General features: G+C 47.7%; 34 non-coding genes and 1 pseudogene across 34 annotated transcripts; 17 read left to right on the top strand and 18 right to left on the bottom strand.

The window, feature by feature from the left end:
- Positions 1–3,841: 3,841 nt before the first annotated feature.
- LOC142392327 (5S ribosomal RNA) lies at positions 3,842–3,960 on the bottom strand. Its single transcript, XR_012770986.1, has one exon. It is a non-coding gene; the product is annotated as a 5S ribosomal RNA (ribosomal RNA).
- A 354-nt stretch (positions 3,961–4,314) lies between these two features.
- LOC142393170 (5S ribosomal RNA) lies at positions 4,315–4,433 on the top strand. The gene has a single exon (XR_012771788.1). It is a non-coding gene; the product is annotated as a 5S ribosomal RNA (ribosomal RNA).
- A 298-nt stretch (positions 4,434–4,731) lies between these two features.
- LOC142392326 (5S ribosomal RNA) lies at positions 4,732–4,850 on the bottom strand. The gene has a single exon (XR_012770985.1). It is a non-coding gene; the product is annotated as a 5S ribosomal RNA (ribosomal RNA).
- Positions 4,851–5,204: 354 nt separating this feature from the next.
- On the top strand, positions 5,205–5,323 carry LOC142392013 (5S ribosomal RNA). The gene has a single exon (XR_012770686.1). It is a non-coding gene; the product is annotated as a 5S ribosomal RNA (ribosomal RNA).
- Positions 5,324–5,621: 298 nt separating this feature from the next.
- LOC142392995 (5S ribosomal RNA) lies at positions 5,622–5,740 on the bottom strand. Its single transcript, XR_012771620.1, has one exon. It is a non-coding gene; the product is annotated as a 5S ribosomal RNA (ribosomal RNA).
- A 354-nt stretch (positions 5,741–6,094) lies between these two features.
- Positions 6,095–6,213, top strand: LOC142392134 (5S ribosomal RNA). Its single transcript, XR_012770802.1, has one exon. It is a non-coding gene; the product is annotated as a 5S ribosomal RNA (ribosomal RNA).
- Positions 6,214–6,511: 298 nt separating this feature from the next.
- LOC142393415 (5S ribosomal RNA) lies at positions 6,512–6,630 on the bottom strand. Its single transcript, XR_012772020.1, has one exon. It is a non-coding gene; the product is annotated as a 5S ribosomal RNA (ribosomal RNA).
- Positions 6,631–6,984: 354 nt separating this feature from the next.
- LOC142393169 (5S ribosomal RNA) lies at positions 6,985–7,103 on the top strand. Its single transcript, XR_012771787.1, has one exon. It is a non-coding gene; the product is annotated as a 5S ribosomal RNA (ribosomal RNA).
- A 298-nt stretch (positions 7,104–7,401) lies between these two features.
- On the bottom strand, positions 7,402–7,520 carry LOC142392325 (5S ribosomal RNA). Its single transcript, XR_012770984.1, has one exon. It is a non-coding gene; the product is annotated as a 5S ribosomal RNA (ribosomal RNA).
- A 354-nt stretch (positions 7,521–7,874) lies between these two features.
- LOC142392012 (5S ribosomal RNA) lies at positions 7,875–7,993 on the top strand. Its single transcript, XR_012770685.1, has one exon. It is a non-coding gene; the product is annotated as a 5S ribosomal RNA (ribosomal RNA).
- A 298-nt stretch (positions 7,994–8,291) lies between these two features.
- On the bottom strand, positions 8,292–8,410 carry LOC142392324 (5S ribosomal RNA). Its single transcript, XR_012770983.1, has one exon. It is a non-coding gene; the product is annotated as a 5S ribosomal RNA (ribosomal RNA).
- A 354-nt stretch (positions 8,411–8,764) lies between these two features.
- Positions 8,765–8,883, top strand: LOC142392011 (5S ribosomal RNA). Its single transcript, XR_012770684.1, has one exon. It is a non-coding gene; the product is annotated as a 5S ribosomal RNA (ribosomal RNA).
- Positions 8,884–9,181: 298 nt separating this feature from the next.
- Positions 9,182–9,300, bottom strand: LOC142392322 (5S ribosomal RNA). Its single transcript, XR_012770981.1, has one exon. It is a non-coding gene; the product is annotated as a 5S ribosomal RNA (ribosomal RNA).
- A 354-nt stretch (positions 9,301–9,654) lies between these two features.
- LOC142393006 (5S ribosomal RNA) lies at positions 9,655–9,773 on the top strand. The gene has a single exon (XR_012771631.1). It is a non-coding gene; the product is annotated as a 5S ribosomal RNA (ribosomal RNA).
- A 298-nt stretch (positions 9,774–10,071) lies between these two features.
- On the bottom strand, positions 10,072–10,190 carry LOC142392321 (5S ribosomal RNA). Its single transcript, XR_012770980.1, has one exon. It is a non-coding gene; the product is annotated as a 5S ribosomal RNA (ribosomal RNA).
- Positions 10,191–10,544: 354 nt separating this feature from the next.
- LOC142392111 (5S ribosomal RNA) lies at positions 10,545–10,663 on the top strand. The gene has a single exon (XR_012770780.1). It is a non-coding gene; the product is annotated as a 5S ribosomal RNA (ribosomal RNA).
- Positions 10,664–10,961: 298 nt separating this feature from the next.
- LOC142392994 (5S ribosomal RNA) lies at positions 10,962–11,080 on the bottom strand. The gene has a single exon (XR_012771619.1). It is a non-coding gene; the product is annotated as a 5S ribosomal RNA (ribosomal RNA).
- Positions 11,081–11,434: 354 nt separating this feature from the next.
- Positions 11,435–11,553, top strand: LOC142392133 (5S ribosomal RNA). The gene has a single exon (XR_012770801.1). It is a non-coding gene; the product is annotated as a 5S ribosomal RNA (ribosomal RNA).
- Positions 11,554–11,851: 298 nt separating this feature from the next.
- LOC142393413 (5S ribosomal RNA) lies at positions 11,852–11,970 on the bottom strand. Its single transcript, XR_012772019.1, has one exon. It is a non-coding gene; the product is annotated as a 5S ribosomal RNA (ribosomal RNA).
- A 354-nt stretch (positions 11,971–12,324) lies between these two features.
- On the top strand, positions 12,325–12,443 carry LOC142393168 (5S ribosomal RNA). Its single transcript, XR_012771786.1, has one exon. It is a non-coding gene; the product is annotated as a 5S ribosomal RNA (ribosomal RNA).
- A 298-nt stretch (positions 12,444–12,741) lies between these two features.
- LOC142392320 (5S ribosomal RNA) lies at positions 12,742–12,860 on the bottom strand. The gene has a single exon (XR_012770979.1). It is a non-coding gene; the product is annotated as a 5S ribosomal RNA (ribosomal RNA).
- Positions 12,861–13,214: 354 nt separating this feature from the next.
- On the top strand, positions 13,215–13,334 carry LOC142393306 (5S ribosomal RNA). The gene has a single exon (XR_012771917.1). It is a non-coding gene; the product is annotated as a 5S ribosomal RNA (ribosomal RNA).
- Positions 13,335–13,635: 301 nt separating this feature from the next.
- LOC142392319 (5S ribosomal RNA) lies at positions 13,636–13,754 on the bottom strand. The gene has a single exon (XR_012770978.1). It is a non-coding gene; the product is annotated as a 5S ribosomal RNA (ribosomal RNA).
- A 354-nt stretch (positions 13,755–14,108) lies between these two features.
- Positions 14,109–14,227, top strand: LOC142393016 (5S ribosomal RNA). Its single transcript, XR_012771640.1, has one exon. It is a non-coding gene; the product is annotated as a 5S ribosomal RNA (ribosomal RNA).
- Positions 14,228–14,525: 298 nt separating this feature from the next.
- LOC142392318 (5S ribosomal RNA) lies at positions 14,526–14,644 on the bottom strand. Its single transcript, XR_012770977.1, has one exon. It is a non-coding gene; the product is annotated as a 5S ribosomal RNA (ribosomal RNA).
- Positions 14,645–14,998: 354 nt separating this feature from the next.
- LOC142392110 (5S ribosomal RNA) lies at positions 14,999–15,117 on the top strand. The gene has a single exon (XR_012770779.1). It is a non-coding gene; the product is annotated as a 5S ribosomal RNA (ribosomal RNA).
- A 298-nt stretch (positions 15,118–15,415) lies between these two features.
- LOC142392992 (5S ribosomal RNA) lies at positions 15,416–15,534 on the bottom strand. Its single transcript, XR_012771618.1, has one exon. It is a non-coding gene; the product is annotated as a 5S ribosomal RNA (ribosomal RNA).
- A 354-nt stretch (positions 15,535–15,888) lies between these two features.
- On the top strand, positions 15,889–16,007 carry LOC142392132 (5S ribosomal RNA). The gene has a single exon (XR_012770800.1). It is a non-coding gene; the product is annotated as a 5S ribosomal RNA (ribosomal RNA).
- Positions 16,008–16,305: 298 nt separating this feature from the next.
- LOC142393412 (5S ribosomal RNA) lies at positions 16,306–16,424 on the bottom strand. Its single transcript, XR_012772018.1, has one exon. It is a non-coding gene; the product is annotated as a 5S ribosomal RNA (ribosomal RNA).
- Positions 16,425–16,778: 354 nt separating this feature from the next.
- Positions 16,779–16,897, top strand: LOC142392131 (5S ribosomal RNA). Its single transcript, XR_012770799.1, has one exon. It is a non-coding gene; the product is annotated as a 5S ribosomal RNA (ribosomal RNA).
- Positions 16,898–17,195: 298 nt separating this feature from the next.
- Positions 17,196–17,314, bottom strand: LOC142393238 (5S ribosomal RNA). Its single transcript, XR_012771852.1, has one exon. It is a non-coding gene; the product is annotated as a 5S ribosomal RNA (ribosomal RNA).
- Positions 17,315–17,668: 354 nt separating this feature from the next.
- On the top strand, positions 17,669–17,787 carry LOC142393279 (5S ribosomal RNA). The gene has a single exon (XR_012771891.1). It is a non-coding gene; the product is annotated as a 5S ribosomal RNA (ribosomal RNA).
- Positions 17,788–18,085: 298 nt separating this feature from the next.
- LOC142393703 (5S ribosomal RNA) lies at positions 18,086–18,194 on the bottom strand (annotated as a pseudogene).
- A 354-nt stretch (positions 18,195–18,548) lies between these two features.
- LOC142392010 (5S ribosomal RNA) lies at positions 18,549–18,667 on the top strand. The gene has a single exon (XR_012770683.1). It is a non-coding gene; the product is annotated as a 5S ribosomal RNA (ribosomal RNA).
- A 298-nt stretch (positions 18,668–18,965) lies between these two features.
- LOC142392317 (5S ribosomal RNA) lies at positions 18,966–19,084 on the bottom strand. The gene has a single exon (XR_012770976.1). It is a non-coding gene; the product is annotated as a 5S ribosomal RNA (ribosomal RNA).
- Positions 19,085–19,289: the final 205 nt, after the last annotated feature.

The raw sequence follows: 19,289 nt of genomic DNA, 5'->3' as shown, positions 1-19,289 counted from the left end.
GATCTAGGGAGGTATATAGGAATTAAGGAGGAGCTGAAAGGGATAGAGCAGAAGAAGTGTATGGGAGCGATAGTTAGAAGCAGGGCCAGATACGCCATTGAGGGAGAGAAGTGCACAGGGTTTTTTTTAGGGTTAGAGAAGACAAAGCAGAAGAGGAATTTCTTAGAACAGGTAGAGGGAAAGAAGGGAGAGAAGATAAAAGATTTTGTAGGGATAGCGGATAGGGTAGAAGAGTTTTATAGGGATTTGTTTAGGAAAGAAGAGGTAGATGAGGAGAGCATAGGGCAGGTAATAGATAAGGTGAGGGCTAGGCTAACAGAAGAGGGCAGGGACATGTGTGAGGGTGAGATAGGGACGGGAGAAATAGAGAAAGCGATAGGGGGGTTAGGGAGGAATAAGAGTCCAGGGTTGGATGGGTTGACAGGGGAATTCTACAGAGAGTTTAGAGAGGAGTTAGTGCCTGTGTTAGATAAGCTATTTAAATGGATAGAAGAAAAGGGAGAGATGCCAGTTAGTATGATGACAGGATTAGTTAGTATAATACACAAGAAAGGGGATAGGGACAGATTAGAAAACTACAGACCACTCAGCATGTTAAATGGAGATTATAAAATATTAGCACGGGTGCTAGCAAACAGGATCAAAAGAGTAATAGGGACGGTGGTGGGAAGCACACAGGCTTACAGCATACCAGGTAGGGACATAGCAGACACAATAAGTAGCATCAGGGACACGATAGATCACATGAAGGGAGGAACAGGAGGGTTAGTGGTTAGTTTAGATCTGAACAAAGCATTTGACAGAGTAGACCACACATACTTGTACAGGGTGTTAGAAAAGGTAGGGTTTGGGGAGAGGTTAGTGGGATGGATTAAGAGGTTATATGATAGGGCAGTTAGTTGTGTTAAAATAAATGGGATAATCACAGACACGTTTAGATTAGAGAGGTCAGTAAGGCAAGGGTGTCCGCTATCGGCTCTGCTGTACTCAATATCTGCAGAGCCTTTAGCGGTGATGCTGGAGAAAAACGAGAAGATCAGAGGCATAGAGTTGCCAGGGGGGCACAGAAGTTTAGTGTATCAGTACGCAGATGACACGACAGTTACGGTTAGGGACAGGGAGAGCGTAGCTGAGGTTTTAGAGAGTGTAGAGCTGTATGGTAGGGCATCAGGGGCAAAATTGAACAAAGAAAAGTCAGAGGTCATGTATATAGGGGCAGGTAGAGCAGGGCAAACAGAACTAGGGTTGAAGGAGAAGAAGGATTATTTTAAAGTGTTAGGTGTAAACTTAGGGATAGAGGCCAGAGAAGGGAGAGATATGCAGTATGAAGGGCTAATGAATAGCATCAAAAAAACACTGGAGTTTTGGAAGAAGAGAGGGCTTACATTGAGGGGGAAGGTGGTGGTGGTGAATGCGCTAATAGTGAGTAAGATTGGTTATGTGATGAATGTGTTGGATGTGCCTGAGAGAGTGTTGAAGGAGATGGAGAGAATGGTGAATGAGTTTTTATGGGATGGGAAAGGAGTGAGGATAGCTAGGGAGGTGTTGGAGAATGAGTATGAGGATGGGGGGTTAAAACTAATAAATTTAGAAAGGAAAAAGAAAGCAATGAGAGTGAAAATGATGGTAAGATATTTAAAAAATAAAAAAGATCAAGTGTGGAAGGTGTTTCTAGGGAGGGCAATAGATGAATGTGGTGGATGTGGTGGGAGTGCGGTGTACATGGATTTGAAGGAAGGTATGTTGAGCGGAGTGTCTGAGTTTCATAAGGAGGTGCTGGGAGCGTGGGGGGAGTTTGTGAAAAATGTGGAGTATGGATGTCAGAATGTGAGGCAGGTGTGGGAGCAGCCAGTGTTTTTAAACCCAAAAATCACGTGTGGGGGGAGCACAATATATAATAGGCTGATGTGGAGGGCAGGGATTAGGTAAGTGAGGGATATAGTGTATGAATATGTACCAGGATTTATGAGGGCACAGGTGATGGTGGACGAGGTGAGAGAAAGGGGGGATGAGATGGCACTGAGAACGGCAGAAGGGGTTATGGGGAAAATAAGGGAGGGAATGCCGAGGGAATGGGTGAGAATGATTGAGGGTGAGGTGGGGGAAAATGAAAATGAAGCTGGAGAAATGGGAATGTATGTGGGGGAAGGGGAGGGGAGGATGAATGTAATGAGTGTGAAAGCAAGGGTGATATACAGGAGTCTGAGAAGGAAAGAAATAAAGAGACCGGCAGCAGAGAAAGTGTGGGAGAGGGTGATGGAGGACACGGATGAAAAAGGAATATGGAAAAACCTAAGGGTCAAATTTAACACCCCTGAATGTGAGAACTTTGATTTTATGTTGAGGCACAACAGAATTTTTAATAATTTAGTAATAAGCAGATTTGATGTGAATGTAAGGAAAGAATGTGATGTGTGCGGTGTGGGGGTGGAAACATGTATGCATGAGTTTGTTGAATGTGGGGAACTGGTAGAGTATTTTAAGAAAATGAGACAACTCATAAATAGATGTTGGGATAAAGAAGTGTGGGGGGAAACGGGCTGGAGAGAGGTGTGGTTGTTTGGAGTGAGGGGAAGGATGGAAGGGAAGAATGCAAATTTGCTAAATTATGTTTTAAGTCACGCCAGGTATGCTGTTAAAATGAGGAGGGACATAGCCCATTACGAGAAAAAGAAAGTGGAGGTGTGGAGTATTTTTAAAAGCATCACGAAAAGGGACGTGCACAGGGTTTTAACACACTTGGGGGTAGAAGAGTTCACCGAGGGTTTTGTGGAGGGGAGCACGTTCATACAGATTGGGGAAGGGGATGTGAAGTTAGACTTTGGGTAGAGCAAGGGTGGCTTTTAATGTTTTTATTTATTTCAATGGTTTGGTGAGGGGGCCTGTGGGCGAGAGGAGAAGGAGAAGACCGACAGGCTGTTTCACTTGTCTAGTTTTGTCAAGTCGGTGTTTCTGTTAATAGTTATATTTTTATTTATATTTTTTTATTTCTATGGTTTGGTGAGGGGGCCTGTGGGCGAGAGGAGAAGGAGGAGACCTACAGGCTGTCTCACTTGTTTTAGTTTTAGTTTTAGTTTTGTCAAGTTGTTTTTTCTGTTAATAGTTATATTTTTATTTTTTCAATTTTATTTTTATTTTTATGGTTTGGTGAGGGGGCCAGTGGGCGAGAGGGAAGTGAAGAACCACAGGCTGTCTCACTAATTTTTTGTTCTGTCATAATGGATTTTTATCTTTTGGTTCCATTTATATGGTTTGGTGAGAAGGTCTGTGGGATGGGAGAGAGGGAGACGACCCAATGATAGCCTCACAAATTTGTGTTTTTGCTTTGAATGTATTGTAAATAATATATGTGTATATAAGGTTCAAATGAGTATACATGTAGATATGTAATTTGATGTATGGTGAAATTTGTACTTTTTGATAATAAAAGAGAAAAAAAAAAAAAAACACGCCCGATCTCGTCCGATCTCGGAAGCCAAGCAGGGTCGGGCCTGGTTAGTACTTGGATGGGAGACTGCTTGGGAATACCAGGTGCTGTAAGCTTTTTTCTCTTCTCTCTGCGGCCTGCATGTAACATCTGACCATCACCGTGTGCCACACAGACACCAGGAAGTTAACCAGCTTGGGCTGCTGCTGATTGGTTGGCAGACACCTCTGTTTCTGTTTGGCTCTCAGTCTCCATGTTGCTGATCCTGGATCTGCTGAGATGTCCCAGGCCATTGTTGGCTTTGATCCTCATACATTTAACTTTGTCCTGAGAAAGGACAAGTTCCAAAAAGTCAAACAGGGACTACTTTTGCATTTGACGTAGCCAAACTGCATGCGCCTGGAGAAGCCAAAAGGCTTACAGCACCTGGTATTCCCAGGCGGTCTCCCATCCAAGTACTAACCAGGCCCGACTCTGCTTGGCTTCTGAGATCTGATGAGATCAGGCGTGTTCAGGGTGGTGTGGCCGTAAGCCAGCAATGGAATCCCAAACCAGCTTTTTATAGATTCTGAAACAGAATCTGTTATTGTATTCCGACTTCTAAAATAGAACTATACCGTTTAGAGAAGACGCAGTTTATGAGCATGTCGTGGGATTGAGCTTCCCTGGTTTCTCTATATGACAACGGACACAAAACTACACACAGGGAACAGAGGAGCTTGACAGACAGTTATCTGAGAGTCCCATTTTCAGCTGCAGAGAACAATCACATCAGGGAAGTCAACGTGCAGGCTCAACAGCAGCCTCTCAAGCCAGCTCTCTGGTAAAAATAGGGGAAACGTATGGTTCCAGCACCTATATAACATATATTTGTCACAGGGACTGTGGCTTACGGCCACACCGCCCTGAACACGCCCAATCTCGTCAGATCTCGGAAGCCAAGCAGGGTCGGGCCTGGTTAGTACTTGGATGGGAGACCGCTTGGGAATACCAGGTGCTGTAAGCTTTTTTCTCTTCTCTCTGCGGCCTGCATGTAACATCTGACCATCACCGTGTGCCACACAGACACCAGGAAGTTAACCAGCTTGGGCTGCTGCTGATTGGTTGGCAGACACCTCTGTTTCTGATTGGCTCTCAGTCTCCATGTTGCTTATCCTGGATCTGCTGAGATGTCCCAGGCCATTGTTGGCTTTGATCCTCATACATTTAACTTTGTCCTGAGAAAGGACAAGTTCCAAAAAGTCAAACAGGGACTACTTTTGCATTTGACGTAGCCAAACTGCATGCGCCTGGAGAAGCCAAAAGGCTTACAGCACCTGGTATTCCCAGGCGGTCTCCCATCCAAGTACTAACCAGGCCCGACTCTGCTTGGCTTCTGAGATCTGATGAGATCAGGCGTGTTCAGGGTGGTGTGGCCGTAAGCCAGCAATGGAATCCCAAACCAGCTTTTTATAGATTCTGAAACAGAATCTGTTATTGTATTCCGACTTCTAAAATAGAACTATACCGTTTAGAGAAGACGCAGTTTATGAGCATGTCGTGGGATTGAGCTTCCCTGGTTTCTCTATATGACAACGGACACAAAACTACACACAGGGAACAGAGGAGCTTGACAGACAGTTATCTGAGAGTCCCATTTTCAGCTGCAGAGAACAATCACATCAGGGAAGTCAACGTGCAGGCTCAACAGCAGCCTCTCAAGCCAGCTCTCTGGTAAAAATAGGGGAAACGTATGGTTCCAGCACCTATATAACATATATTTGTCACAGGGACTGTGGCTTACGGCCACACCGCCCTGAACACGCCCGATCTCGTCCGATCTCGGAAGCCAAGCAGGGTCGGGCCTGGTTAGTACTTGGATGGGAGACCGCTTGGGAATACCAGGTGCTGTAAGCTTTTTTCTCTTCTCTCTGCGGCCTGCATGTAACATCTGACCATCACCGTGTGCCACACAGACACCAGGAAGTTAACCAGCTTGGGCTGCTGCTGATTGGTTGGCAGACACCTCTGTTTCTGTTTGGCTCTCAGTCTCCATGTTGCTGATCCTGGATCTGCTGAGATGTCCCAGGCCATTGTTGGCTTTGATCCTCATACATTTAACTTTGTCCTGAGAAAGGACAAGTTCCAAAAAGTCAAACAGGGACTACTTTTGCATTTGACGTAGCCAAACTGCATGCGCCTGGAGAAGCCAAAAGGCTTACAGCACCTGGTATTCCCAGGCGGTCTCCCATCCAAGTACTAACCAGGCCCGACTCTGCTTGGCTTCTGAGATCTGATGAGATCAGGCGTGTTCAGGGTGGTGTGGCCATAAGCCAGCAATGGAATCCCAAACCAGCTTTTTATAGATTCTGAAACAGAATCTGTTATTGTATTCCGACTTCTAAAATAGAACTATACCGTTTAGAGAAGACGCAGTTTATGAGCATGTCGTGGGATTGAGCTTCCCTGGTTTCTCTATATGACAACGGACACAAAACTACACACAGGGAACAGAGGAGCTTGACAGACAGTTATCTGAGAGTCCCATTTTCAGCTGCAGAGAACAATCACATCAGGGAAGTCAACGTGCAGGCTCAACAGCAGCCTCTCAAGCCAGCTCTCTGGTAAAAATAGGGGAAACGTATGGTTCCAGCACCTATATAACATATATTTGTCACAGGGACTGTGGCTTACGGTCACACCGCCCTGAACACGCCCGATCTCGTCCGATCTCGGAAGCCAAGCAGGGTCGGGCCTGGTTAGTACTTGGATGGGAGACCGCTTGGGAATACCAGGTGCTGTAAGCTTTTTTCTCTTCTCTCTGCGGCCTGCATGTAACATCTGACCATCACCGTGTGCCACACAGACACCAGGAAGTTAACCAGCTTGGGCTGCTGCTGATTGGTTGGCAGACACCTCTGTTTCTGTTTGGCTCTCAGTCTCCATGTTGCTGATCCTGGATCTGCTGAGATGTCCCAGGCCATTGTTGGCTTTGATCCTCATACATTTAACTTTGTCCTGAGAAAGGACAAGTTCCAAAAAGTCAAACAGGGACTACTTTTGCATTTGACGTAGCCAAACTGCATGCGCCTGGAGAAGCCAAAAGGCTTACATCACCTGGTATTCCCAGGCGGTCTCCCATCCAAGTACTAACCAGGCCCGACTCTGCTTGGCTTCTGAGATCTGATGAGATCAGGCGTGTTCAGGGTGGTGTGGCCATAAGCCAGCAATGGAATCCCAAACCAGCTTTTTATAGATTCTGAAACAGAATCTGTTATTGTATTCCGACTTCTAAAATAGAACTATACCGTTTAGAGAAGACGCAGTTTATGAGCATGTCGTGGGATTGAGCTTCCCTGGTTTCTCTATATGACAACGGACACAAAACTACACACAGGGAACAGAGGAGCTTGACAGACAGTTATCTGAGAGTCCCATTTTCAGCTGCAGAGAACAATCACATCAGGGAAGTCAACGTGCAGGCTCAACAGCAGCCTCTCAAGCCAGCTCTCTGGTAAAAATAGGGGAAACGTATGGTTCCAGCACCTATATAACATATATTTGTCACAGGGACTGTGGCTTACGGCCACACCGCCCTGAACACGCCCAATCTCGTCAGATCTCGGAAGCCAAGCAGGGTCGGGCCTGGTTAGTACTTGGATGGGAGACCGCTTGGGAATACCAGGTGCTGTAAGCTTTTTTCTCTTCTCTCTGCGGCCTGCATGTAACATCTGACCATCACCGTGTGCCACACAGACACCAGGAAGTTAACCAGCTTGGGCTGCTGCTGATTGGTTGGCAGACACCTCTGTTTCTGATTGGCTCTCAGTCTCCATGTTGCTTATCCTGGATCTGCTGAGATGTCCCAGGCCATTGTTGGCTTTGATCCTCATACATTTAACTTTGTCCTGAGAAAGGACAAGTTCCAAAAAGTCAAACAGGGACTACTTTTGCATTTGACGTAGCCAAACTGCATGCGCCTGGAGAAGCCAAAAGGCTTACAGCACCTGGTATTCCCAGGCGGTCTCCCATCCAAGTACTAACCAGGCCCGACTCTGCTTGGCTTCTGAGATCTGATGAGATCAGGCGTGTTCAGGGTGGTGTGGCCGTAAGCCAGCAATGGAATCCCAAACCAGCTTTTTATAGATTCTGAAACAGAATCTGTTATTGTATTCCGACTTCTAAAATAGAACTATACCGTTTAGAGAAGACGCAGTTTATGAGCATGTCGTGGGATTGAGCTTCCCTGGTTTCTCTATATGACAACGGACACAAAACTACACACAGGGAACAGAGGAGCTTGACAGACAGTTATCTGAGAGTCCCATTTTCAGCTGCAGAGAACAATCACATCAGGGAAGTCAACGAGCAGGCTCAACAGCAGCCTCTCAAGCCAGCTCTCTGGTAAAAATAGGGGAAACGTATGGTTCCAGCACCTATATAACATATATTTGTCACAGGGACTGTGGCTTACGGCCACACCGCCCTGAACACGCCCGATCTCGTCCGATCTCGGAAGCCAAGCAGGGTCGGGCCTGGTTAGTACTTGGATGGGAGACCGCTTGGGAATACCAGGTGCTGTAAGCTTTTTTCTCTTCTCTCTGCGGCCTGCATGTAACATCTGACCATCACCGTGTGCCACACAGACACCAGGAAGTTAACCAGCTTGGGCTGCTGCTGATTGGTTGGCAGACACCTCTGTTTCTGTTTGGCTCTCAGTCTCCATGTTGCTGATCCTGGATCTGCTGAGATGTCCCAGGCCATTGTTGGCTTTGATCCTCATACATTTAACTTTGTCCTGAGAAAGGACAAGTTCCAAAAAGTCAAACAGGGACTACTTTTGCATTTGACGTAGCCAAACTGCATGCGCCTGGAGAAGCCAAAAGGCTTACAGCACCTGGTATTCCCAGGCGGTCTCCCATCCAAGTACTAACCAGGCCCGACTCTGCTTGGCTTCTGAGATCTGATGAGATCAGGCGTGTTCAGGGTGGTGTGGCCGTAAGCCAGCAATGGAATCCCAAACCAGCTTTTTATAGATTCTGAAACAGAATCTGTTATTGTATTCCGACTTCTAAAATAGAACTATACCGTTTAGAGAAGACGCAGTTTATGAGCATGTCGTGGGATTGAGCTTCCCTGGTTTCTCTATATGACAACGGACACAAAACTACACACAGGGAACAGAGGAGCTTGACAGACAGTTATCTGAGAGTCCCATTTTCAGCTGCAGAGAACAATCACATCAGGGAAGTCAACGAGCAGGCTCAACAGCAGCCTCTCAAGCCAGCTCTCTGGTAAAAATAGGGGAAACGTATGGTTCCAGCACCTATATAACATATATTTGTCACAGGGACTGTGGCTTACGGCCACACCGCCCTGAACACGCCCGATCTCGTCCGATCTCGGAAGCCAAGCAGGGTCGGGCCTGGTTAGTACTTGGATGGGAGACCGCTTGGGAATACCAGGTGCTGTAAGCTTTTTTCTCTTCTCTCTGCGGCCTGCATGTAACATCTGACCATCACCGTGTGCCACACAGACACCAGGAAGTTAACCAGCTTGGGCTGCTGCTGATTGGTTGGCAGACACCTCTGTTTCTGTTTGGCTCTCAGTCTCCATGTTGCTGATCCTGGATCTGCTGAGATGTCCCAGGCCATTGTTGGCTTTGATCCTCATACATTTAACTTTGTCCTGAGAAAGGACAAGTTCCAAAAAGTCAAACAGGGACTACTTTTGCATTTGACGTAGCCAAACTGCATGCGCCTGGAGAAGCCAAAAGGCTTACAGCACCTGGTATTCCCAGGCGGTCTCCCATCCAAGTACTAACCAGGCCCGACTCTGCTTGGCTTCTGAGATCTGATGAGATCAGGCGTGTTCAGGGTGGTGTGGCCGTAAGCCAGCAATGGAATCCCAAACCAGCTTTTTATAGATTCTGAAACAGAATCTGTTATTGTATTCCGACTTCTAAAATAGAACTATACCGTTTAGAGAAGACGCAGTTTATGAGCATGTCGTGGGATTGAGCTTCCCTGGTTTCTCTATATGACAACGGACACAAAACTACACACAGGGAACAGAGGAGCTTGACAGACAGTTATCTGAGAGTCCCATTTTCAGCTGCAGAGAACAATCACATCAGGGAAGTCAACGAGCAGGCTCAACAGCAGCCTCTCAAGCCAGCTCTCTGGTAAAAATAGGGGAAACGTATGGTTCCAGCACCTATATAACATATATTTGTCACAGGGACTGTGGCTTACGGCCACACCGCCCTGAACACGCCCGATCTCGTCTGATCTCGAAAGCCAAGCAGGGTCGGGCCTGGTTAGTACTTGGATGGGAGACCGCTTGGGAATACCAGGTGCTGTAAGCTTTTTTCTCTTCTCTCTGCGGCCTGCATGTAACATCTGACCATCACCGTGTGCCACACAGACACCAGGAAGTTAACCAGCTTGGGCTGCTGCTGATTGGTTGGCAGACACCTCTGTTTCTGTTTGGCTCTCAGTCTCCATGTTGCTGATCCTGGATCTGCTGAGATGTCCCAGGCCATTGTTGGCTTTGATCCTCATACATTTAACTTTGTCCTGAGAAAGGACAAGTTCCAAAAAGTCAAACAGGGACTACTTTTGCATTTGACGTAGCCAAACTGCATGCGCCTGGAGAAGCCAAAAGGCTTACAGCACCTGGTATTCCCAGGCGGTCTCCCATCCAAGTACTAACCAGGCCCGACTCTGCTTGGCTTCTGAGATCTGATGAGATCAGGCGTGTTCAGGGTGGTGTGGCCGTAAGCCAGCAATGGAATCCCAAACCAGCTTTTTATAGATTCTGAAACAGAATCTGTTATTGTATTCCGACTTCTAAAATAGAACTATACCGTTTAGAGAAGACGCAGTTTATGAGCATGTCGTGGGATTGAGCTTCCCTGGTTTCTCTATATGACAACGGACACAAAACTACACACAGGGAACAGAGGAGCTTGACAGACAGTTATCTGAGAGTCCCATTTTCAGCTGCAGAGAACAATCACATCAGGGAAGTCAACGAGCAGGCTCAACAGCAGCCTCTCAAGCCAGCTCTCTGGTAAAAATAGGGGAAACGTATGGTTCCAGCACCTATATAACATATATTTGTCACAGGGACTGTGGCTTACGGCCACACCGCCCTGAACACGCCCGATCTCGTCTGATCTCGGAAGCCAAGCAGGGTCGGGCCTGGTTAGTACTTGGATGGGAGACCGCTTGGGAATACCAGGTGCTGTAAGCTTTTTTCTCTTCTCTCTGCGGCCTGCATGTAACATCTGACCATCACCGTGTGCCACACAGACACCAGGAAGTTAACCAGCTTGGGCTGCTGCTGATTGGTTGGCAGACACCTCTGTTTCTGTTTGGCTCTCAGTCTCCATGTTGCTGATCCTGGATCTGCTGAGATGTCCCAGGCCATTGTTGGCTTTGATCCTCATACATTTAACTTTGTCCTGAGAAAGGACAAGTTCCAAAAAGTCAAACAGGGACTACTTTTGCATTTGACGTAGCCAAACTGCATGCGCCTGGAGAAGCCAAAAGGCTTACAGCACCTGGTATTCCCAGGCGGTCTCCCATCCAAGTACTAACCAGGCCCGACTCTGCTTGGCTTCTGAGATCTGATGAGATCAGGCGTGTTCAGGGTGGTGTGGCCATAAGCCAGCAATGGAATCCCAAACCAGCTTTTTATAGATTCTGAAACAGAATCTGTTATTGTATTCCGACTTCTAAAATAGAACTATACCGTTTAGAGAAGACGCAGTTTATGAGCATGTCGTGGGATTGAGCTTCCCTGGTTTCTCTATATGACAACGGACACAAAACTACACACAGGGAACAGAGGAGCTTGACAGACAGTTATCTGAGAGTCCCATTTTCAGCTGCAGAGAACAATCACATCAGGGAAGTCAACGTGCAGGCTCAACAGCAGCCTCTCAAGCCAGCTCTCTGGTAAAAATAGGGGAAACGTATGGTTCCAGCACCTATATAACATATATTTGTCACAGGGACTGTGGCTTACGGTCACACCGCCCTGAACACGCCCGATCTCGTCCGATCTCGGAAGCCAAGCAGGGTCGGGCCTGGTTAGTACTTGGATGGGAGACCGCTTGGGAATACCAGGTGCTGTAAGCTTTTTTCTCTTCTCTCTGCGGCCTGCATGTAACATCTGACCATCACCGTGTGCCACACAGACACCAGGAAGTTAACCAGCTTGGGCTGCTGCTGATTGGTTGGCAGACACCTCTGTTTCTGTTTGGCTCTCAGTCTCCATGTTGCTGATCCTGGATCTGCTGAGATGTCCCAGGCCATTGTTGGCTTTGATCCTCATACATTTAACTTTGTCCTGAGAAAGGACAAGTTCCAAAAAGTCAAACAGGGACTACTTTTGCATTTGACGTAGCCAAACTGCATGCGCCTGGAGAAGCCAAAAGGCTTACATCACCTGGTATTCCCAGGCGGTCTCCCATCCAAGTACTAACCAGGCCCGACTCTGCTTGGCTTCTGAGATCTGATGAGATCAGGCGTGTTCAGGGTGGTGTGGCCATAAGCCAGCAATGGAATCCCAAACCAGCTTTTTATAGATTCTGAAACAGAATCTGTTATTGTATTCCGACTTCTAAAATAGAACTATACCGTTTAGAGAAGACGCAGTTTATGAGCATGTCGTGGGATTGAGCTTCCCTGGTTTCTCTATATGACAACGGACACAAAACTACACACAGGGAACAGAGGAGCTTGACAGACAGTTATCTGAGAGTCCCATTTTCAGCTGCAGAGAACAATCACATCAGGGAAGTCAACGTGCAGGCTCAACAGCAGCCTCTCAAGCCAGCTCTCTGGTAAAAATAGGGGAAACGTATGGTTCCAGCACCTATATAACATATATTTGTCACAGGGACTGTGGCTTACGGCCACACCGCCCTGAACACGCCCAATCTCGTCAGATCTCGGAAGCCAAGCAGGGTCGGGCCTGGTTAGTACTTGGATGGGAGACCGCTTGGGAATACCAGGTGCTGTAAGCTTTTTTCTCTTCTCTCTGCGGCCTGCATGTAACATCTGACCATCACCGTGTGCCACACAGACACCAGGAAGTTAACCAGCTTGGGCTGCTGCTGATTGGTTGGCAGACACCTCTGTTTCTGATTGGCTCTCAGTCTCCATGTTGCTTATCCTGGATCTGCTGAGATGTCCCAGGCCATTGTTGGCTTTGATCCTCATACATTTAACTTTGTCCTGAGAAAGGACAAGTTCCAAAAAGTCAAACAGGGACTACTTTTGCATTTGACGTAGCCAAACTGCATGCGCCTGGAGAAGCCAAAAGGCTTACAGCACCTGGTATTCCCAGGCGGTCTCCCATCCAAGTACTAACCAGGCCCGACTCTGCTTGGCTTCTGAGATCTGATGAGATCAGGCGTGTTCAGGGTGGTGTGGCCGTAAGCCAGCAATGGAATCCCAAACCAGCTTTTTATAGATTCTGAAACAGAATCTGTTATTGTATTCCGACTTCTAAAATAGAACTATACCGTTTAGAGAAGACGCAGTTTATGAGCATGTCGTGGGATTGAGCTTCCCTGGTTTCTCTATATGACAACGGACACAAAACTACACACAGGGAACAGAGGAGCTTGACAGACAGTTATCTGAGAGTCCCATTTTCAGCTGCAGAGAACAATCACATCAGGGAAGTCAACGTGCAGGCTCAACAGCAGCCTCTCAAGCCAGCTCTCTGGTAAAAATAGGGGAAACGTATGGTTCCAGCACCTATATAACATATATTTGTCACAGGGACTGTGGCTTACGGCCACGACCGCCCTGAACACGCCCGATCTCGTCCGATCTCGGAAGCCAAGCAGGGTCGGGCCTGGTTAGTACTTGGATGGGAGACCGCTTGGGAATACCAGGTGCTGTAAGCTTTTTTCTCTTCTCTCTGCGGCCTGCATGTAACATCTGACCATCACCGTGTGCCACACAGACACCAGGAAGTTAACCAGCTTGGGCTGCTGCTGATTGGTTGGCAGACACCTCTGTTTCTGTTTGGCTCTCAGTCTCCATGTTGCTGATCCTGGATCTGCTGAGATGTCCCAGCAGGCCATTGTTGGCTTTGATCCTCATACATTTAACTTTGTCCTGAGAAAGGACAAGTTCCAAAAAGTCAAACAGGGACTACTTTTGCATTTGACGTAGCCAAACTGCATGCGCCTGGAGAAGCCAAAAGGCTTACAGCACCTGGTATTCCCAGGCGGTCTCCCATCCAAGTACTAACCAGGCCCGACTCTGCTTGGCTTCTGAGATCTGATGAGATCAGGCGTGTTCAGGGTGGTGTGGCCGTAAGCCAGCAATGGAATCCCAAACCAGCTTTTTATAGATTCTGAAACAGAATCTGTTATTGTATTCCGACTTCTAAAATAGAACTATACCGTTTAGAGAAGACGCAGTTTATGAGCATGTCGTGGGATTGAGCTTCCCTGGTTTCTCTATATGACAACGGACACAAAACTACACACAGGGAACAGAGGAGCTTGACAGACAGTTATCTGAGAGTCCCATTTTCAGCTGCAGAGAACAATCACATCAGGGAAGTCAACGAGCAGGCTCAACAGCAGCCTCTCAAGCCAGCTCTCTGGTAAAAATAGGGGAAACGTATGGTTCCAGCACCTATATAACATATATTTGTCACAGGGACTGTGGCTTACAGCCACACCGCCCTGAACACGCCCGATCTCGTCTGATCTCGAAAGCCAAGCAGGGTCGGGCCTGGTTAGTACTTGGATGGGAGACCGCTTGGGAATACCAGGTGCTGTAAGCTTTTTTCTCTTCTCTCTGCGGCCTGCATGTAACATCTGACCATCACCGTGTGCCACACAGACACCAGGAAGTTAACCAGCTTGGGCTGCTGCTGATTGGTTGGCAGACACCTCTGTTTCTGTTTGGCTCTCAGTCTCCATGTTGCTGATCCTGGATCTGCTGAGATGTCCCAGGCCATTGTTGGCTTTGATCCTCATACATTTAACTTTGTCCTGAGAAAGGACAAGTTCCAAAAAGTCAAACAGGGACTACTTTTGCATTTGACGTAGCCAAACTGCATGCGCCTGGAGAAGCCAAAAGGCTTACAGCACCTGGTATTCCCAGGCGGTCTCCCATCCAAGTACTAACCAGGCCCGACTCTGCTTGGCTTCTGAGATCTGATGAGATCAGGCGTGTTCAGGGTGGTGTGGCCGTAAGCCAGCAATGGAATCCCAAACCAGCTTTTTATAGATTCTGAAACAGAATCTGTTATTGTATTCCGACTTCTAAAATAGAACTATACCGTTTAGAGAAGACGCAGTTTATGAGCATGTCGTGGGATTGAGCTTCCCTGGTTTCTCTATATGACAACGGACACAAAACTACACACAGGGAACAGAGGAGCTTGACAGACAGTTATCTGAGAGTCCCATTTTCAGCTGCAGAGAACAATCACATCAGGGAAGTCAACGAGCAGGCTCAACAGCAGCCTCTCAAGCCAGCTCTCTGGTAAAAATAGGGGAAACGTATGGTTCCAGCACCTATATAACATATATTTGTCACAGGGACTGTGGCTTACGGCCACACCGCCCTGAACACGCCCGATCTCGTCTGATCTCGGAAGCCAAGCAGGGTCGGGCCTGGTTAGTACTTGGATGGGAGACCGCTTGGGAATACCAGGTGCTGTAAGCTTTTTTCTCTTCTCTCTGCGGCCTGCATGTAACATCTGACCATCACCGTGTGCCACACAGACACCAGGAAGTTAACCAGCTTGGGCTGCTGCTGATTGGTTGGCAGACACCTCTGTTTCTGTTTGGCTCTCAGTCTCCATGTTGCTGATCCTGGATCTGCTGAGATGTCCCAGGCCATTGTTGGCTTTGATCCTCATACATTTAACTTTGTCCTGAGAAAGGACAAGTTCCAAAAAGTCAAACAGGGACTACTTTTGCATTTGACGTAGCCAAACTGCATGCGCCTGGAGAAGCCAAAAGGCTTACAGCACCTGGTATTCCCAGGCGGTCTCCCATCCAAGTACTAACCAGGCCCGACTCTGCTTGGCTTCTGAGATCTGATGAGATCAGGCGTGTTCAGGGTGGTGTGGCCATAAGCCAGCAATGGAATCCCAAACCAGCTTTTTATAGATTCTGAAACAGAATCTGTTATTGTATTCCGACTTCTAAAATAGAACTATACCGTTTAGAGAAGACGCAGTTTATGAGCATGTCGTGGGATTGAGCTTCCCTGGTTTCTCTATATGACAACGGACACAAAACTACACACAGGGAACAGAGGAGCTTGACAGACAGTTATCTGAGAGTCCCATTTTCAGCTGCAGAGAACAATCACATCAGGGAAGTCAACGTGCAGGCTCAACAGCAGCCTCTCAAGCCAGCTCTCTGGTAAAAATAGGGGAAACGTATGGTTCCAGCACCTATATAACATATATTTGTCACAGGGACTGTGGCTTACGGTCACACCGCCCTGAACACGCCCGATCTCGTCCGATCTCGGAAGCCAAGCAGGGTCGGGCCTGGTTAGTACTTGGATGGGAGACCGCTTGGGAATACCAGGTGCTGTAAGCTTTTTTCTCTTCTCTCTGCGGCCTGCATGTAACATCTGACCATCACCGTGTGCCACACAGACACCAGGAAGTTAACCAGCTTGGGCTGCTGCTGATTGGTTGGCAGACACCTCTGTTTCTGTTTGGCTCTCAGTCTCCATGTTGCTGATCCTGGATCTGCTGAGATGTCCCAGGCCATTGTTGGCTTTGATCCTCATACATTTAACTTTGTCCTGAGAAAGGACAAGTTCCAAAAAGTCAAACAGGGACTACTTTTGCATTTGACGTAGCCAAACTGCATGCGCCTGGAGAAGCCAAAAGGCTTACATCACCTGGTATTCCCAGGCGGTCTCCCATCCAAGTACTAACCAGGCCCGACTCTGCTTGGCTTCTGAGATCTGATGAGATCAGGCGTGTTCAGGGTGGTGTGGCCATAAGCCAGCAATGGAATCCCAAACCAGCTTTTTATAGATTCTGAAACAGAATCTGTTATTGTATTCCGACTTCTAAAATAGAACTATACCGTTTAGAGAAGACGCAGTTTATGAGCATGTCGTGGGATTGAGCTTCCCTGGTTTCTCTATATGACAACGGACACAAAACTACACACAGGGAACAGAGGAGCTTGACAGACAGTTATCTGAGAGTCCCATTTTCAGCTGCAGAGAACAATCACATCAGGGAAGTCAACGTGCAGGCTCAACAGCAGCCTCTCAAGCCAGCTCTCTGGTAAAAATAGGGGAAACGTATGGTTCCAGCACCTATATAACATATATTTGTCACAGGGACTGTGGCTTACGGTCACACCGCCCTGAACACGCCCGATCTCGTCCGATCTCGGAAGCCAAGCAGGGTCGGGCCTGGTTAGTACTTGGATGGGAGACCGCTTGGGAATACCAGGTGCTGTAAGCTTTTTTCTCTTCTCTCTGCGGCCTGCATGTAACATCTGACCATCACCGTGTGCCACACAGACACCAGGAAGTTAACCAGCTTGGGCTGCTGCTGATTGGTTGGCAGACACCTCTGTTTCTGTTTGGCTCTCAGTCTCCATGTTGCTGATCCTGGATCTGCTGAGATGTCCCAGGCCATTGTTGGCTTTGATCCTCATACATTTAACTTTGTCCTGAGAAAGGACAAGTTCCAAAAAGTCAAACAGGGACTACTTTTGCATTTGACGTAGCCAAACTGCATGCGCCTGGAGAAGCCAAAAGGCTTACAGCACCTGGTATTCCCAGGCGGTCTCCCATCCAAGTACTAACCAGGCCCGACTCTGCTTGGCTTCTGAGATCTGATGAGATCAGGCGTGTTCAGGGTGGTGCGGCCATAAGCCAGCAATGGAATCCCAAACCAGCTTTTTATAGATTCTGAAACAGAATCTGTTATTGTATTCCGACTTCTAAAATAGAACTATACCGTTTAGAGAAGACGCAGTTTATGAGCATGTCGTGGGATTGAGCTTCCCTGGTTTCTCTATATGACAACGGACACAAAACTACACACAGGGAACAGAGGAGCTTGACAGACAGTTATCTGAGAGTCCCATTTTCAGCTGCAGAGAACAATCACATCAGGGAAGTCAACGTGCAGGCTCAACAGCAGCCTCTCAAGCCAGCTCTCTGGTAAAAATAGGGGAAACGTATGGTTCCAGCACCTATATAACATATATTTGTCACAGGGACTGTGGCTTACGGCCACACTGCCCTGAACACGCCAGATCTCGTCCGATCTCGGAAGCCAAGCAGGGTCGGGCCTGGTTAGTACTTGGATGGGAGACCGCTTGGGAATACCAGGTGCTGTAAGCTTTTTTCTCTTCTCTCTGCGGCCTGCATGTAACATCTGACCATCACCGTGTGCCACACAGACACCAGGAAGTTAACCAGCTTGGGCTGCTGCTGATTGGTTGGCAGACACCTCTGTTTCTGTTTGGCTCTCAGTCTCCATGTTGCTGATCCTGGATCTGCTGAGATGTCCCAGGCCATTGTTGGCTTTGATCCTCATACATTTAACTTTGTCCTGAGAAAGGACAAGTTCCAAAAAGTCAAACAGGGACTACTTTTGCATTTGACGTAGCCAAACTGCATGCGCCTGGAGAAGCCAAAAGGCTTACAGCACCTGGTATTCCCAGGCGGTCTCCCATCCAAGTACTAACCAGGCCCGACTCTGCTTGGCTTCTGAGATCTGGCGTGTTCAGGGTGGTGTGGCCGTAAGCCAGCAATGGAATCCCAAACCAGCTTTTTATAGATTCTGAAACAGAATCTGTTATTGTATTCCGACTTCTAAAATAGAACTATACCGTTTAGAGAAGACGCAGTTTATGAGCATGTCGTGGGATTGAGCTTCCCTGGTTTCTCTATATGACAACGGACACAAAACTACACACAGGGAACAGAGGAGCTTGACAGACAGTTATCTGAGAGTCCCATTTTCAGCTGCAGAGAACAATCACATCAGGGAAGTCAACGTGCAGGCTCAACAGCAGCCTCTCAAGCCAGCTCTCTGGTAAAAATAGGGGAAACGTATGGTTCCAGCACCTATATAACATATATTTGTCACAGGGACTGTGGCTTACGGCCACACCGCCCTGAACACGCCCGATCTCGTCCGATCTCGGAAGCCAAGCAGGGTCGGGCCTGGTTAGTACTTGGATGGGAGACCGCTTGGGAATACCAGGTGCTGTAAGCTTTTTTCTCTTCTCTCTGCGGCCTGCATGTAACATCTGACCATCACCGTGTGCCACACAGACACCAGGAAGTTAACCAGCTTGGGCTGCTGCTGATTGGTTGGCAGACACCTCTGTTTCTGTTTGGCTCTCAGTCTCCATGTTGCTGATCCTGGATCTGCTGAGATGTCCCAGGCCATTGTTGGCTTTGATCCTCATACATTTAACTTTGTCCTGAGAAAGGACAAGTTCCAAAAAGTCAAACAGGGACTACTTTTGCATTTGACGTAGCCAAACTGCATGCGCCTGGAGAAGCCAAAAGGCTTACAGCACCTGGTATTCCCAGGCGGTCTCCCATCCAAGTACTAACCAGGCCCGACTCTGCTTGGCTTCTGAGATCTGATGAGATCAGGCGTGTTCAGGGTGGTGTGGCCGTAAGCCAGCAATGGAATCCCAAACCAGCTTTTTATAGATTCTGAAACAGAATCTGTTATTGTATTCCGACTTCTAAAATAGAACTATACCGTTTAGAGAAGACGCAGTTTATGAGCATGTCGTGGGATTGAGCTTCCCTGGTTTCTCTATATGACAACGGACACAAAACTACACACAGGGAACAGAGGAGCTTGACAGACAGTTATCTGA

Source organism: Odontesthes bonariensis, chromosome 11 (genome assembly GCF_027942865.1).
Source record: "Odontesthes bonariensis isolate fOdoBon6 chromosome 11, fOdoBon6.hap1, whole genome shotgun sequence".
NCBI lineage: Eukaryota > Metazoa > Chordata > Actinopteri > Atheriniformes > Atherinopsidae > Odontesthes > Odontesthes bonariensis.
The sequence above is the reverse complement of the archived record's forward strand: the minus strand, read 5'-3'. Positions and strand labels throughout refer to the sequence as shown.